Source organism: Phocoena phocoena, chromosome 9, assembly GCF_963924675.1.
Source record: "Phocoena phocoena chromosome 9, mPhoPho1.1, whole genome shotgun sequence".
Classification (NCBI taxonomy): Eukaryota; Metazoa; Chordata; class Mammalia; order Artiodactyla; family Phocoenidae; genus Phocoena; species Phocoena phocoena.
In genome coordinates, this window is record NC_089227.1 from 53,595,103 (window position 1) to 53,609,070 (window position 13,968).

Genomic DNA, 13,968 nt, shown 5'->3' on the forward strand with positions numbered 1-13,968 from the left:
GACCTACTGTATAGCACAGGGAACTCTACTCAATATTCTATAATAACCTATATGGGAAAAGAACCTGAAAAAGAGTGGATATATGCATATGTATAACTGAATCACTTTGTTGTACACCTGAAACTAACACAACACTGTAAACCAACTATACTCCAATATAAAATAATTAAATTTTAAAAAAAATTTAAGAAAGAATATTACTCAATTTGCTCTCACTTGGCACTCCAACAGCAAACCATGTCCATATAACACAAGAGACTAGCAAATAATGAGCAGTGGAGAACCTCAATTTTATAATAACTATAATAATAGCAATAGCAAGGTGTTTTTTTACCTTGTATTTATGTACTGCTTTGCATTTTATAAACAAATTTTATGTTTATGATTTCTTTCTTTTAGCAACTCTATGAAATTAACTAGTTTACAAATTGTTATTGCTTTTATTTTATGGAGGTAGAAAATTGAAGTTGAGATTTGCTAAGTAACTTGCACCTTGATTTGTCACCTAAACTCAAATCCTAAACCATACCAGAAGTGAACTAGGACTCTAACCCAGGCCTTCTGATTTCAGGTCTACTGTTCTTTCTCAAACAGCATGTTGCCTCTTTTAAGGGCATTTGTAACAACTGAGTTCTTTAGAAGATAGTAATTTCATCAATTGGACAATTTAGAGAATAAACCATTGTCCAGACATTTTTTCCCTAGCATAGAAATATCATGTTCTTTCATAGTAAAGCAATTATGCAGTACTTTCAGAATAATCAGCTGAGCATGCTATGATTATTCACTGTAGAAAATGTATACTTGTTCTTTCCTCAAGTTGATAATAATAAAACCAGTAATTAAATAACAGCAACGTTTATTGATTGCTTCACATGTGACAGTATTTTTAAACCTCATAACAACTTAGCAAAATGAGCATGATACCCTATTTTTCAGATAGAAACTCAAGCATAAAAAAGGTTAAGTAACTTGAATAAGCCCAGAGAAAAAGTAGCAGAGCTGGGATATCGATCTGATTTCAAAGCTTGCACTCAATCATTACACTTTCACCAAGAGGATAAGAAGCACATAGCAGAATCACTAAGGAACCTTCTCTGAGAATGGTACAAGGAACACCAAACTTTGAAAACCTACATTAGCTTTCTTTTAGGGTTCATCTGATCAGAGAAAATATGCAGTATTATTATCTCAAGTACTATGCTATTTTCCCAGGAAAATGATCCAGTAGTATATATTTTATAAATACAACTAACGTGATATACTGAAATACCAAAGTGTGATATCAATTTAGCAGCAAACATTCATTGAGTGAATACTGAATGCAAATTACTGTGAACTCTATGGTGTTAGCAATACGAGGAATTCGAGATTAAAAAAATAAATAAATGGACATACCTGCAGCCTTGGAGAGCCCTTGGAGGAACTGTTGCAAGCTACAACAAAACACAAATGAAATACAAGTTGTGAAAGCCATGGTTCTCAAATTTCAGTGGGCATTGGGAGCATCTGGAGGACTTGTTAACAAATAGACTGTTGAGCCCCACCCCTTGAGTTTCTGACTCAGAAAACCTGTGAGGAGTCCGAGAATTTGCATTTCTAACAAGTTTCCAGGTGATACGCATGTTGCTTGCTCCCGGGGCCACACTCAGAACCCCTGTGATAGAGGTTCAACAGAATTGTAAGAGAGCACAGAGGAAGGTGTGATAAGCCTTCCAAAGCAGAAGCAAACTTCATGGAGGACTCAGCCTTTGAACTGTGCTTTGACAAAGAAACAGAATTTCAGATATTGAGAGATAATTGCTTCAGTCTCAAGAAGAGGCATAATCCTTCAGGCTCTTCTTTCTCTCATCTTAGTGATTTGGTGATTCTACTCTTGCAGAATGAAATGAAAATTATGAAACCATGTCTCCTTGCCCAACAACTCAGTATACTTTGATGTTTTCTTGGCTTCAACCAATGTACTGACACTTCCGAAAGGAATGAAAGAACAGTTTTAGCGCATTTTAAGCCGTATTAAATTCCTTCTTTATTCCATGGCAAATAATTCCAATTTCCTCTGAAACTGTATGTTTTGTTTTACTTGGTCCTCACCTGACTCTTACATTCTAGGGATGATTAAGAATGTGAATTAGGTGTTGGTCAAGTTTTCTTTTGCAGGCTTGATTGTAATGGCTGAAATAGTCACAACATCCCAGGTGAGTATTCTCACTCTTATCCCAAGAGGTGAAAAAAAAAAAAAAGAAATGGAAACATTTTTAAAAGCATTTAAACCGTGTGCTGGAGCTGGAGAATAATCAAAGGGATAAAATACTGACTTGTGAGAACTGTTTTGTTCCCAATCCTTCTATCATTTTACCACATGATTCTAAAGAAGTAATTTGAGTTCTCACTGCTCTCATTTTTGTATTTGTAATAGGGATAATATTTGCAATGAGGCTTAACTAATGGTTGAAAATGATTTTGAGGTCACTGGGAAAGAAGAATAAAATACTATTTCTCTTCACTGAATTTTGGAAATCAAACTATCAAACAAGAGGAATTTATATTCTTTCAGAAACAAACCCTTAAAAAGGCATTTTCCTACTACTAAGTTGCTCATTGTCATGACAAATGTATATTAGACTCCAATATTATCAAGTACGTACAATCATTTCTACTAATGCTTTTTATTCCATATCTCTTGCAGATGGAACAACCAGGTGGAGATAATTCAAGTGCTATCAGTCTAAGCATTAGAAAACTTTTTCCATAAAGGGCCAGGTAGTAAATATTTTCGATTTTGCAGGCCACATAGGAGCATGTGATCACAATGATCATGCTCATGAGTCATGATGAAAAGTGGGACAAAGTATCACCACTAATCGTTATCATTTTTAATTTTCCCATAAAAAGCATCAGCATCCCTTCCCTCTTCTTTTACTTACTCAGATTTAGTCAGTAATAAATATTGAGGTAGAATTCACTACATAAATCTTCACTTTGTTTGTTATAAAATGAATTTTTTAAAAAAATAATACTGTTGTTTTCAAGTTCTGTTTGGCTTCCCCAAAACAATTAAATCAAGCTGGTTGATTTCAGTATCCCAAATGCAAACCATTCTGTTTCATTCACATTTTCTATTTTGTTTTGCCTACTGCTTTATTACTTGTATTTCCTCATGAGGCTTTAGAGAAAATAATGTTATTCCTTCAGTTGTGCAAATTGAAAACTTATTTTTAAAGAGCTGTGTCCCAGCCATTTTGATTATCCTACATTCTATTCCTCTCTTCATTTATTTAAAAAGAAAAAGACTATATATAAGCCCCCATCTCTCTCCTGAGTGTTGTAGAAGCCTGTTGTATTCTTATTAACACTTCTACACACATTTCATTTTGTTTCCTTATTGCAGTGATAGCTTACCTTCCTGTTTACTTTAGTGTTTACACCTCATTTAAGAAGTTTTGTCTAAAGTGCTTTATATAAAGATTCTTAATTGGGTCTTGTTTTTAAAAGATATAAAGTAGAAATTGAGAGTTTCACAATTTAAGTTACAAGAGTTTCCAAAATGGTAAGTCGTTTAAAGATTTTGCTACCTTGTGGTTATAATTAAGATTTTTAAGACTAAGAGCTTCTCCTTTAACTGAGATGGACTTCTACACCAAGTTCCTCAAAAATTCATATAAATCAATAAAGCATTTCTTATTTTAGGCTAATATAGAAGTAATTATATTTAGTATTATACTACAGAAAGTGGAAAAGACACTTAATTTGAGTATAATTTCACAACTTATTACAAAGTTCTTTTTTTTTTTTTTTCTATCCCTGCAATGTGGACTTCAGAAATAAGCCTATCAGTCCTGGATACAAGGAAGTCACACTGTCATATTTTCCTCCAGTTCATGTCATACTTGGAAATCAAGCAATCATAGAAATGTCTTTGCAGTACTGTGATTTAGCATTATGTCCTCAGCTTTTATTGAGGGCTGATATAATAACGGGCTCTATGAAGAAACTTTTGATAAAACTGCTACTGAAGACACCTCGCATTATATTGTTCGATGTCCCTATAAAAATTATCCAATTTATGTTTTACTCAAGGTTCCAAGCAAGAAAGGGATTTACCATTTTGATGATTTTATTTGATCTCTTTCATATAGTTTAAAAAGAGTTATAAACTAATAAACAAATTCAGCAAAGTTGCAGGATGCAAAAACAATATACAAAAATCAGTTGTGTTTCTATAAACTTAACAATGAACAATTCAAAAATGAAATTAAGAAAACATACCCAGGGAGATTGCCTATTTTCAAGTCACTTAGTTCTTCTGGGTTTTTATCTTGTTCCTTCCTCTGAAACATATTCCTCTGTCACCTCATTTTGTCTAAATTGCTATTTGTATTTTTATGTATGTGGTAGGCTGTTTACATTTCTCAACCTTGACAGAGAAATAAAAATATCATATGATATCACTTATATGTGAAATCTAAAAAAATGATACAAATGAACTTATGTACAAAACAGAAACAAACCCGCAGACTTAGGAAAAAAACTTATGGTTACCAAAGGAGAAAGGTGAGGGAGAGGGATAAATTAGGAGGTTGGGATTAACATATACACACTACTATATATAAAATAAGTAAACAATAAGGCCATACTGTATAACACAGGGAACTATACTCAATGTCTTATAATAATCTATAATGGAAAAGAATCTGAAAAAGAATATATATATATGTATGTGTGTATATATATATATATATATATATATATATATATCTGCATCACTTTGCTGGACACTTGAAAATAGCACAACATTGTAAATTAACTATACTTCAATTTTTTTTTTAAAAAAAGAAAACATTCCCATTTTCAATAGCATGAAAAAGAATAAAATGCTCAGGAAGAGAGTTAACCAAGAAGGTATAAGACTTGTACACACTGATTAGAATTTCTTTTTTAAAATATTACTGTATTTTTATTCCCCTAATTTACTGATGTTTCTTCATTGTAGCAGTGGAAATAAAAAAGTAAAATTTCTCCATGCACAAAAGGTGTCCAACTGACGGAAAGTGATGCAGGAGGGACGTCTTTCAGTTGGTGAAAATTTCTAAATATGCTTGCCTGCTGAGGTCAGCCATCAGTGAAACTTCAAAGCAAATTCCAGTGCCTGAGCTGGTCCATCATGGGCCAGGAGGAGTGAGTGTTGGGGAGGAACCCTTCCCCTCCCCGGTGTTCATCCCTGGCCCAGGGACTTTGGGGGAAAAAGTTGCCCAGGTCCTGGGTCCCTGCCCTAGCCCTGGGCCAAGAAATGGGCAGCAGGTGGATGGGGAGGAAGCCATGGGCCTGGGGGTCCAGCAATGAGTCCCCGCCATCACCCTGGGATCCGGATGCATCCTGCTCACTACAAGGTCAGTTGTCCTCGAATTTCTTAAATTAAAAAATTTTTATCATACAAAGTGATGATGAGGCTGTGAAGTAACTAGAACTCTCATGTGCTGCTGATCAGAATGTAAAATGTCACAAGCACTTTTGAAAACAGTTGGGTAGTTTCTTAAATAGTCAAATATACACATACCACATGACCTACCTATTCCAGTCCTTGTATTTACCTAAGAGAAATGAAAGAATGTGCCTATACAAAGTCTGGTATCTTATTCAGAACAACGTTATTAATATAAGCCAAAACTCTAAATATCCTAAATATCCATCAACAGGTAAGCGGATAAACAGACTCAGGTTTATTCATAAAACAGAATACTCTCAGCAATACAAAGGAATAGGTTATTGGATGAACCTTTGTTAGAGAGTCCAAGCTCATACCGCTCACTGCAGGACAGGTCAATAAATGGAGTTATGATTTGTTGGGGAAAGAAATAGGGACTTTATCTGGAAAGCCAGCAGACTGAGAAGATGGTGGACTAGTGTCCCAAAGAACCATTTTACTCAAATCAGAATTCAGGCTTCTTTTATACTAAAAGGTGAGGGGATGTGGCTGGCTGTTGCAAACTTTGCAAACTTTGCTCTTGCAGCTGTCAGTGTAGGTCTGGACACAATGTTCCTATAAACCTCCAACAAGGCAAGTGTTATTTTCTGTTCTGCAAATAAGTGTTATACTTTTAAAGGTCAGAACCTTGAGAATGGGTTAGCATGTGTGTTTCAGGGTAGAGGCAACATTCCTTTAAAAGGTGCAACGCCAGCGTGACTACGCACAGGCGACAAAGCACAAGGGTTAGAGCTAAAGGAATAGATCCAATATGGAGTCAGGTTTGTTCTTCTCTGCTACACTTTGATATAATTATGGTGAGTGAACATAGCCAGAAAAAAAAGAGTACAGACTGTGTGATTCCATTTATATAAAACTCTATGAAATGCAAACTAATCTACAGTGACAGAAAGAAGATCAGTGATTGCCTGGGGATGGAGGTGGTGTGGAAGGGGTGGGTGGGAAGGGCTGAAGGAAGGGATTATAAGGGGGAACGAGGAAGCTGGTGGAGGTAGTGGTTATGCTCATTATCCACACCCTGGTGAAGGATCTGCAGGTGTATCCAGATGTCGAAACTCATCAAATTGCTCACTTTAAATAAGTATAGTATGTTTCATATTAATTACACCTCAACAAAGCTGTTAAAAATTTTCCTCATGCAGCTCTGAAATGATCTGAGTTGTGTTTAAAAAAGAGTTAATGAGGCAACATTCTCTAAGGTAAAGGAAAGACATGAAGAAGCAATTTACAGGGGTCCTGTGAGAGTTCATAAAAGACTGGGTTGGGAGAGTTTCTGTGGGAATGGAGAATGACCTATCTTGTTTAGTACTACTAGCTCACCTAATATTCCCCTATCCCAAAAACAAAAGCTGAAAACTCACTTGGCACCTAAAGTCCACTCTAGTTTTATGAAGCGTAACCATTTTTTTCCCCTCAAAGTCAGTCTCAAGTTTAAGATAATTCTTTGAGTCCAGGAAGGCGTTGGACTGCTCCATTAAACTTGTATTAATTAAATTCACCATCATGTATTCAATCAACAAGTATCTTTTGATCACCTACTTACTTTGTGCAAGTCTCTAGACTAGTCGCCCAACTATAGAGAGTTCTGTGAACAGGTACTGGCAGATAGGGACTGCTGTGTACACATTTAGCAAGATGAACAAAAGAATTAAACAACTGCTTTTCAGACAGAGCCAGTAGTGAATTATCGGTCTTATGTTGATGGCCAAGGTTTCCAGATTCGGCTTTAAATTTGTATCCTATGTAATTATATAATTTTTAGGGAATTACGCATGTACCAATTACTGTGTTAACAGGTATCATACAAAAGTCCAACATCTATCTTGAGCAAAACCTTGTGCCCTACATCAGCCTTTGCTCCTCTGTAGTCAGGCTGGCCTCAGGACAAATAAAATTACATATAAATGCAATCCTGAGTTTTATTTTTCCCCATAGGTTCTAAATAATTTGGCTGTAACTCTTTGGGGATGACATTCATGAAAAACTCTATCATCTTCGTTATTGTGTTTCTCAGCTGCAGGTATTACCAAAGGTGTAGTTTATCTAAATTGTATTTTTGTCCAAGGGTTATATAGGGGATAACATGAAAAGTCTATTGGGATATTGTTAGTAAATTTATAAAATTACTTTCTGTATCCAGTTAGACCAGGTAATGTTTTCACTTCAAGGGAATAAAAGTTAAGCATCCAAACAAAAATTCTTTGCCTAAAAGCATGTCTGTTAGGTCAAAGTTGTCATTCATGGGGCTCAAGGAGAGCCTTTAGGTGAGTGAACAATCTAAGCCTAAAGCTACAGAGCTGCAGACAGGTATTTCCAGAATTCTTCTTCTTACCACTTTATGCTGTTCCAAGTAGTGAATTTTTGGTGCCAGTGCCATATACACAGTCCTGGGGCCCATTCTCTCTGCTGCTTGATCCAATTAAGGTCAGAGTCCATACATCCGGGGTTTACTCCAAAGAGAGGTTTGTTGTATATGTAATGGATGTTCCTTAGCACGCTATCCCCTTCTGTAGCCAGCGAGGAGGCGATGGTACCAAATACTAAGGAGGGTCTGATATCATCTGGTCTTATGGACGTGAAGTGTATTGCATTTACAATGCAAGATATCCAAAGAATTGTGGGATCTCACCTTACCCCTTGATGTTATACTGAGCAGTCAGTGAATACGAAACACTGTAGCTTCTCAGTTCTGTAACCTTTAACCATATGTATGCAACCTTTTCATCCAAGCCATCCAAGAAATTTCTGTGGGCCCAAAAGAAGTGGGAAAGGCCTATGAGTGAGAAGTAACTAGCATAAAGCCCAAAGGTAAAGCTAGCTGGAACTAGTGGCCAGAAATCTGTGCACAGCATAAAGCAGCAAATTTTTAGCAGCAGTTAGAAAAATCAGAACTGCGCAAATAGCAAAATGAGAGAGCAGAACTATCAAAACCAGAATACTTCATTGTCTATTTTCTAAGTTATCAGTTTAGATTACTTAGTTGCTGGGTTATAAAACTGAATAAACAAAACAAGACTGATAAATTGTCATAGATCCCCAAAGGCTAAGGAGATATGACAACTAAATGAAATGTGATATCCTGGATTGGATTCTGGAACAGAAGGAAATTAATGAAAAAACTGGTGAAAACCAAATAAAGTTTGAAGTTTAGTTAATGTGTCAATGTTGGTTTCTTAGATTTAACAAATACAGATGAGAGCACTGAGAAACTAAATCATAGATGATTTAGCACTACAGAAACTAAAATCAGGTGGGGATTTTACAGGGATTCTCTGTGCTATCTTTGCAACTTTTCTATAAATCTGGCATTATTTCAAAATAAAACATCTATTTTAAAATGAATTAAGACAAGACTCTTATCCTGGAGTAGTTGGGGCATACTTGGGAAGATACAGAAATGAAGAGACCAACTCAATTCTAACACTTAATGGTTTAATGAAAAGATTCACAAGGTGCAATGGTGCACAGGACAGGTGGAGCCCTTAGTCCAAACCAGGGTTTAGTGAGAATACCTAAGATCAATCCTGAAGGGTTTGTAGGATTGGTCGGGAAAGGAAAAGGTGACCAAAATTACAGGTAGAAGGAAGGGCATGAGGCCTGTGGAGAACTAAAACAATTTGGAAGGGCAAAGGATGAGACTAGAGATGGGAAAGATCAGGTTTGCATACCTGGATAAGGAGCCGGAACTCTACCTGGGGACGATGGTGAATAAAATCATCAGTTCTGCAATAGGACAGGGATATATTTTTGGAGGCTGAGCTAATTTTAAGAATCTAAAAGATATTGCATACATAAATAAAATAGAAGAAAAAAATGATCAAATATGAAAGATATTATTAATGATATAAAAACAAAGGAATAGAGAATATCAATAAAACCAAAGGAAGTTTCTTAGAGAAAATTTTTAAAAGTAACAAATCTCTGTAAGTACTGTTCAAGGAAAAAAGGCATTAATAAAGAATATTAGAAAGGAAAATGGGTACATAATATAGAAATAAGAAGTAATATGATAATGATTTGTCAAGAATTGAAAACATGAAATAAACAACTTTGGGAAAAAATATAAATTATAAAAGCTGATTCAAGAATAATAAAATAATAAAAAGATGAAAAAACCTACTGAAAAATCATTTCTCTCTCTAAAACACATTAAACCAGATAATATTAGACCAATTATACTAGACCCTTTGACTCTTCTGGTATAATCATGATTACAAAATTTGATATGTAATTTTTAAAGGTTTAATCAATGTGATAAAATAAGAAAAAATGAAATCTAATAATAAAAATTGGAAAGAAACAAAAATTGTCATTTTTCACAGGAGATATAATTGTCTGCATAGAAAACCCAAGAGTATCTATGGGAAAACTATAACATAAACTGTGCTACATCCAGAAAATGGAATATCATTCAGCACTAAAAATAAATGAGTTATCCAGCCATGAAAAGACGTGGAATTGTAAATGCATATTACTAAGTAAAAGAAGCCAATCTTAAAAGTCTATATACTGTATGATTTCAATAAAATGACATTCTGGAAATGCAAAAATATGAAGACAGTAAAAAGACTGCCAGGAGCTGAGTTGGAGGGTAGAGATGAATAAAATGGAACACAGAGCCTCTTTAGAGTAATGAAAATAATCTGTATGATACTATAATGATGGCTACATGTCATTATACATTTATCTAAACCCACATCATATACAACACCAGGAGTGACGCCTAAGGTAAGCTATAGACTTTGGGTGATTACAATATATCAATGTAGGTTCATTAATTGTAACAAACACACATGGTGCCTGCTCATACACATTCCACTACCATGTAGAAGATGCCAATAACTGCAAGCTCAATAAATGAATACTTAAATGGTAATGGTAGATGGTATTCACATCTTTTGAGCACCAAATATGTACAACAAATTATGTACTTTTGTATGTTAAATTGTGTGTTCCTCACAACATAAAACTCATAATATGCTATACATCTATGTAATATTTTTCACAAAGGCAATTGATTATTTGTACAATGTCTATTTTCTTAACCAGGATAAAAGCTTCATGAAGATAGGAACCTACATTTCTTGATCCTTTCTGTATTTCCAGGGCCTATCAAAACACAGCTGACATACAGGAGGCATTCAACAAATATCTATTGACTGTATGAATAAATAGATAAATAGTTCTATGAGCTAGGTATTATTATTTCAATTTTACTGATAAAACTAGAGCATTAAATGACTTGCCTCAAGTAACATAGCTAGAAAGTGGCAGAACCATATTTAAGTACACAGTTTTTCAACATTCAATGAAAAACTTGCTTCTCATTGGTGCCCAGTAATGAGGAGTAGCCCAGAGCACTTTTACAAATCCCATGTGAACTTCTCCCAAGGAAACTTTAGCCCGCTTCATCAGTTTCTTCTTAAAGATAATGAAAAGGTGATACTAAATACATGACTAAGGTTATCTTTGGCTTCTGAAAAGAATAAAAAGTGCAGCACATTTGTCTTCTGGGCAGCAGTGTAGAAGATTCAGAGACCAATTCTGGCAAATTGACCAGGCAATTACTGAGCATCATTTTAGTTATATACTGATAGGTCCTGAATAATTTCCATTCGCGCTTTAGTTCTTCCTACATGTTGCAAATTGATCATGTTCTTGAATTATCTATCTTTAGCCCTAGGGTCTCATTTATAACACCTGAAGACAATTAGATAATTGTTAATAAATGCTAAACAATAATGGCATGAGAATGAAGCCTTTGGGAGGACATGAAAAAAACATATGTGTTTGATGTCTGTTTTTCTATGACTCAGCATCAATCCCTTGGAATAAACAGAATGATATCATTAAACTTTTCCAATTGGAAGGTTTTTCACCAGATTTGTGACACAGATTAGGTAATACAACAGCTTTCAGTGGTTAAGCTCACAAACATACTTCATCATGTGATGATGGTACCAATATTCTTGACACTTTGATAACTTTGTAAGTGGGAATATCACTTTCTGTTCATAGTTAGCAGTGAAGTTAAAGTGATTCCTACATTATTAAAAAGGTGCAACCAATTTGTTAACTGTGTACACATATACATACATATGTGTGCATGTGTATTACACACACACACTCATATAAAGATAAATTAATTATAGGTCTTGAATTTTTTTCAAAGAACTGATATAGAAAAATAACATGTTGGGAAGGGTTGAACAAGTGAAGCACAAAGGATTTTTTAGGTCAGTGAAGCAGTATTGTTTAGGGCAGTATCTTTATGATACTGCAGTGGTCAATATAAGATACTAAACAAAACTCATAGAACATTATAAAACAAAAAGTAAACCTTAATGTATGTAAATTTTTTTAAAAAATCACTTAAGAGGTTGGTAGATGTTAGTATGGAATGCAGACTAGTATATTAGTATGACAAAAGAATCTAAATGTGTTACAAATGTATGAAATCTCACTGAAGGGAGTGGGAGAATAAGGTGCAGTAATGAATATCCATCAGTCCATACTGATATAAATAAATGATGGAATTAATTTTAAAAAACTGGGGAGAAGAGACAAATCTTTCATGGAAAAGAATTCCAAACAATTTATATAGATACTCTGCTCTCAAGCAGGGAGGGGCATAACTCCCCATTACATTAATGGGTGGCACCTAGTGACATTCTTCCAAAGAATAAATATGGAAAACAGTAAATAAAAGAGTAACTTTACAGTGGAGAAATTTGACAAACATTACCTCAACCAGGGGATCAAGAGCAACATCAAAGTGATGTCAAACTGATAGCTCCTGATATGATATGATGAAAATGGCACTTTGCCCTTGCGTTCTTATCCCCAAGAAACCATAACACCAGTCTAGTCATGAGATAAATATCAGACAAACCCAAATTCAGAAACATTCAAAAAAAAATACCTATCCATACAGAACTGTCAAGGTCATCCAAAACAAGAAACATCTGAGAAATTGTCACAGTCTAGAGGACCCCAAGGAGACATGACAACTAAATGTAATATAAACAATATACTGGGTCCGTCTGAACAAAGAAAAGGACATTAGGGAAAAACTAAGGAAATGTGAATGAAGTATGGACTTTAGTTAATAATAATGTATCAATATTTGTTCATTAATTGTAACAAATGTACCATACAAATGTGTGAAATTAACAGTAGAGGAAGGTAGATATGCGGTCTACTGGAGCTCTCTGTACTATCTTCCCAATAATTCTATATATTTAAAACTGTTCTAAAATAAAAAGCTTATATTTGAGAAAAAGGAAATGGGGCGGCAAGTTTAGAGAAAACAATAGCTGCATGAAAAACAATAAATCAGAACATGAGAACCAAAATCACAATATATTATTTTTAAAAAGCAAGTAACAGAAAGGAAATTTTCGAATCTCCAACAACAGAAGCAAACAGAGCATAAGGGTAGAAAATGCTAGTCAATTACTAGTCATCATTGTGACTGAAATTCTATACATGGGAGATTATTTCCTCATCTGTTGATTTATTTGGGAAATGGATCATTTCTATATCTGATAATCCTTTTTGGATATCATCAGTACCAGGATATTTAAATAATGATAAATGAAAGACTTCAGCAAGTTCCTTAAACTTAGTAATTCTCCTACTCCTTCTCCTTAAAATAAGTATAATAATGCTATAAACCTAAGAATGCTGTTATATGAACTAAATAAGGTGATGCATTTAAAGCACTTCCATAGTACATGGCACATAGTAAGCCCTCAATAATTCTATTAAGTATTCCCCCCAAGTATCAATGACATAAATTATTATTATAGTTGTTGTTGTTATTCGGGATTTGTAGATAGTGTCAGAGATGTTACAAGTTCTGTGGTAAATGATTTCCCTTTATCACTATCTTCTATCACTAGTCTTCTATGAAGACTGACCTGCTCCTACATTGTTCTGATTTCAAAGACCTTCGACTATTTCTCTTTTTATTATTTAGTTTCATTTTCCAAAACACATTCCTTTTTTCCCTTTTATTCCTCATTTGTTCAATAATGAGTCCCTTTTGATTACTCCCTTTCTGCAAATAGTACCACCATTATTCCAGGCTTGAAACTTCAAAGCAATCTTTTAATCTTTTATTTTCTTGTTCAATTCAATTAGCCATCATCAAAAAAAAATACAATAATGTATCCTTTAAATCTCTCTCACATCTGTCCAGTTCTTTCTGTTGCCACTGCCAGCTTTAGGATTTAAAAAACTCATTCCTAGCTAGCTGTTATTATATCCTGATTTTCTTATTTCCTATGTCTCCTCATAGTAAACTTTCCCCTCATACAACAATATGTAAATATTTCATTGAATCCTCTGGACTCAATAGGATACAAGCAGAGAACACCTTTATTCTTTCTCCCACTCTACCTTCAAATATGCTCACGAACTAATTCTTTCCCTGAGTCCACCACAAGTCGCAGGCAGATTCCCCCAAATTTCTAAGGCCC